The sequence below is a fragment of the Sardina pilchardus genome, chromosome 18 (genome assembly GCF_963854185.1).
Source record: "Sardina pilchardus chromosome 18, fSarPil1.1, whole genome shotgun sequence".
NCBI lineage: Eukaryota > Metazoa > Chordata > Actinopteri > Clupeiformes > Clupeidae > Sardina > Sardina pilchardus.
In genome coordinates this window covers 30,697,957-30,702,509 of record NC_085011.1, presented here as the reverse complement: position 1 = coordinate 30,702,509, position 4,553 = coordinate 30,697,957, and the positions used below count along the sequence as shown (strand labels likewise).

Here is a 4,553-nt window from a genome sequence, read left to right as displayed (position 1 = left end):
CATCAATATGACATCGAACATTGATGTCAAAATTACGTCACGAAATAGGTCTAGAATGAAAGTCATATTGACGTCAATGTACTGATGTCAATTTGATGTCAAGATTTTGACCTCTGCTGATGTCATTTTGATGTTATTTTGATGTCATGTTTTGTCGGGATTTGATGTCAATTCAACATGTATTTGATGTCATGATGGTTGATTACGTTTTGATGCTATTTTGATATCATTCAATATCAGGCTTTGATGTCAATTCAACATTTATTTGACATCAAGATGTCATGATGTTGATGTCATTTCCATGTCAAGTTTTGTTGGCATTTGATGTCAATTCAACATTTATTTGATGTCAAGATGTCATGATGTTGATGCATAGGAAGACAATGTTTTAATGCTATTTTGCTATCATTCAATATCAAGCTTCGCTGTCAATTTAACATAAATCCGAAATCAAACATTAATGACAAAAGTATGAACATTTATTGACAAATTTTGATATAATTTCAATGTCAAGAATCACTCAGGACAGGATGAGAAAGCGTAGACCCCCAAACCAGACTGGAGCCACTTGTGAATAACCTGTAACACAGATACATAAATGTACATTTCATTAGAGAGCTTTTCGGTAGAGCGTAGGTTTTATTACAGCAGACAAAGGCATTTAAGCATGTTGACATTTACCTTCACTTCGTCCTGAACTAGTAACACCAGTTACAGAGGCATATGGTTATTTTTATTATTAATGTTTAGACCAAAAGTCAAATAAATCAAATGTAAAACTGTATAGCTTACTTCACTTAGGTGGCAGGACAGGATGAGAAAGCGTAGACCCCCAAACCAAACTGGAGCCACTTGTGAATAACCTGTAACGCAGATACATAAATGTACATTTCATTAGAGAGCTTTGAGGTAGAGGGTAGGTTTTATTACAGCAGACAAAGGAATTTAAGCATGTTGACATTTACCTTCACTTCGTCCTGAACTAGTAACACCAGTTACAGAGGCATATGGTTATTTTTTATTATTAATGTTTAGACCAAAAGTCAAATAAATCAAATGTAAAACTGTATAGCTTACTTCACTTGGGTGGCAGGACAGGATGAGAAAGCGTAGACCCCCAAACCAGACTGGAGCCTCTTGTGAATAACCTGTAACGCAGATACATAAATGTACATTTCATTAGAGAGCTTTTGAGGTAGAGGGTAGGTTTTATTACAGCAGACAAAGGCATTTAAGCATGTTGACATTTACCTTCACTTCGTCCTGAACTAGTAACACCAGTTACAGAGGCATATGGTTATTTTTATTATTAATGTTTAGACCAAAAGTCAAATAAATCAAATGTAAAACTGTATAGCTTACTTCACTTGGGTGGCAGGACAGGATGAGAAAGCGTAGACCCCCAAACCAGACTGGAGCCACTTGTGAATAACCTGTAACGCAGATACATAAATGTACATTTCATTAGAGAGCTTTTGAGGTAGAGGGTAGGTTTTATTACAGCAGACAAAGGCATTTAAGCATGTTGACATTTACCTTCACTTCGTCCTGAACTAGTAACACCAGTTACAGAGGCATATGGTTATTTTTATTATTAATGTTTAGACCAAAAGTCAAATAAATCAAATGTAAAACTGTATAGCTTACTTCACTTGGGTGGCAGGACAGGATGAGAAAGCGTAGACCCCCAAACCAGACTGGAGCCACTTGTGAATAACCTGTAACGCAGATACATAAATGTACATTTCATTAGAGAGCTTTTGAGGTAGAGGGTGGGTTTTATTACAGCAGACAAAGGCATTTAAGCATGTTGACATTTACCTTCACTTCGTCCTGAACTAGTAACACCAGTTACAGAGGCATATGGTTATTTTTTATTATTGATGTTTAGACCAAAAGTCAAATAAATCAAATGTAAAACTGTATAGCTTACTTCACTTGGGTGGCAGGACAGGATGAGAAAGCTTAGACCCCCAAACCAGACTGGAGCCACTTGTGAATAACCTGTAACGCAGATACATAAATGTACATTTCATTAGAGAGCTTTTGAGGTAGAGGGTAGGTTTTATTACAGCAGACAAAGGCATTTAAGCATGTTGACATTTACCTTCACTTCGTCCTGAACTAGTAACACCAGTTACAGAGGCATATGGTTATTTTTATTATTGATGTTTAGACCAAAAGTCAAATAAATCAAATGTAAAACTGTATAGCTTACTTCACTTGGGTGGCAGGACAGGATGAGAAAGCGTAGACCCCCAAACCAGACTGGAGCCACTTGTGAATAACCTGTAACGCAGATATATAAATGTACATTTCATTAGAGAGCTTTTGAGGTAGAGGGTGGGTTTTATTACAGCAGACAAAGGCATTTAAGCATGTTGACATTTACCTTCACTTCGTCCTGAACTAGTAACACCAGTTACAGAGGCATATGGTTATTTTTTATTATTAATGTTTAGACCAAAAGTCAAATAAATCAAATGTAAAACTGTAAAGCTTACTTTACTTGGATGGCAGAACCCCCAAACCAGACTGGAGCCACTTGTGAATGACCTGCAACACAGATACATAAATATGCATTACTTTTATCATCAGAAAGAAATGGCCAAATATTTATCATAACCAATAATACACCCCATTAAAATGCATTATATTGGGATCCACAGAATATGGTGCTGATCATTTTAGCTCCTCTTCCCATATATTCTAAACATTCACAACAAAGTGTCTGGTCTGTGCCAAGGCAAAGCAAGGACATACATGAAGTCAACAACTGCCTCTTCTATTTTGCCTCTGCTCAGTTAAATCTTACTCCAAGGAACGTTCAATGTCATTAAATGAACTCGTAGACGACAGTATTTCTACATGAAAATTTAAAACAAATAGCCTCGTGCCCTTTGTGCATTTATATTTCGTAAAAGTTAGAGAGTAATCTCTAGCAGCTACAGTTCAATCTAAAAAGTCACCAGGAAACACGTCTGGAAACCGGACTTGTTAGATTGAATAGTAGGCCTGTTTGCTGGTTTCTAACGTGTACAAAATATAAGCACGAGTCCCAAAGCCATTTGTTGCTGCCAGCAGAGAATGTCGAGCTATGACGTATGTGTTTGAGCATGCGGCAGCTGGTTAGCGCTACCTTATTAGAACTAGCAGGCTACTGCTAACGTCATTCATAATTTAAAACCATTAGCTAGCAGCTAACGTTATCCCGGACTGGTGAACAATGTGAAATCAGCCTCCCTCCCAGAAAGAAATGATGTTTAGACACATCCGAATTGGCCTACGTTTTCTTAAAGACTCCCGAGTCCAACATCTAAGCTTTCATAACGTTAACAAAAACTAGTTTTCCTGTTGCTAACTTTAATGCTATCGTTAGCTAACAAGCTAACGCTAGCTAACGCAAGCCAACTTTTGTTGTTCACAAACACAAAGTTAGCGTTAAACCAAATTAAACGTTGCTCATTTTAAACTCAGTTCTGAGTTTAGCTTTCATTTAAAGGGTAACAAAGCCCTAGTTGGACAGGATTTAGCCCTGTGTAAAGTGGGCTAAATTAGCTTGCGAAAGCTAGCAGCTAGACCGTAGCTGGTGTGTAAATATGAGCAATATCTGCAGACCAGCAAATCTTCGGATAATATCAGCAAATAAAGCTAGATTAGTAGGTTACTTGTGTTATGGAAGTACTTTTTCAGTGGATAGACTCGGTAGCTGCATAAATAAAGCATATAGGAGCATACTTACAGTGAGCCTTCAGACGCCGCTGTTTCGTCTTCCACTTCATCAACGAGAAATTTGAAAACTGAAGGAGCCGTTAGGACTGGAAAGGGCGCGTTCGATGTGCGAATCCGCACGGAGTCCGCCGCAGAGGGTCCGTTTTGGAACCCTCTGCTGTGTGGGTCAGGATGTTGAAAAACTCGCGTCGATTTACAATGAGTAGGCTAATAATATACCTTTTCAGACATTTTAACAGACGTTGTTTTGACATAAATTTCACATCAATTTGACGTCTTATTTCTTGACATCAAATCAACGTTGATTTAATGTCAATAATATAGACCTGAGATGTAGGGACCAGAAAAAACATGTTAGATTGATACCTTTGTTGGGCCTCTTTACAACCACAAGGAAATCATTACAAAATATAATGAAATTATGCATATTTATGCACGTCATACATGTTGGTCAAAATCTTGACTACTTGTTGATGTCAAATTGACGTCAGGATGCCAGCTGGGATACTTACTGAAATTCGCCAATAAAACATGCATTAACAACTATTTATCATTCCATTAGCAATTCTAGTTGTTTACATTTCACACCATTAATTAATCTTGTAAACAGCAAGTAACTATTGTAACAAATAGCCTATTGGGTGTGTTCCATGAGTCAAACGTTTTCTACACATATTTAATGTCCAGAAACAAAATTAACATGTACAATTAACATACTTGTATATGTCAAAGTCTGTAGGACTATTGACTTTGTATCATACACAGGCAAGTGTGAGGTGTGGGCCAGGTACACCACTTTAGTGAGTCTGTCCTCTAGCTAA

The 4,553-nt window shown here is 37.4% G+C and overlaps 2 long non-coding RNA genes across 2 annotated transcripts; both read right to left on the bottom strand.

Moving 5' to 3' along the window:
* Positions 1-457: 457 nt before the first annotated feature.
* On the bottom strand, positions 458-1,247 carry LOC134064335 (uncharacterized). Its single transcript, XR_009936284.1, has 3 exons — positions 1,078-1,247; positions 793-863; positions 458-579 (listed from the first exon to the last, which is right to left on the bottom strand). It is a non-coding gene; the product is annotated as an uncharacterized LOC134064335 (long non-coding RNA).
* Positions 1,248-2,229: 982 nt separating this feature from the next.
* Positions 2,230-3,989, bottom strand: LOC134064334 (uncharacterized). The gene is made up of 3 exons (XR_009936283.1): positions 3,743-3,989; positions 2,505-2,556; positions 2,230-2,289 (listed from the first exon to the last, which is right to left on the bottom strand). It is a non-coding gene; the product is annotated as an uncharacterized LOC134064334 (long non-coding RNA).
* Positions 3,990-4,553: the final 564 nt, after the last annotated feature.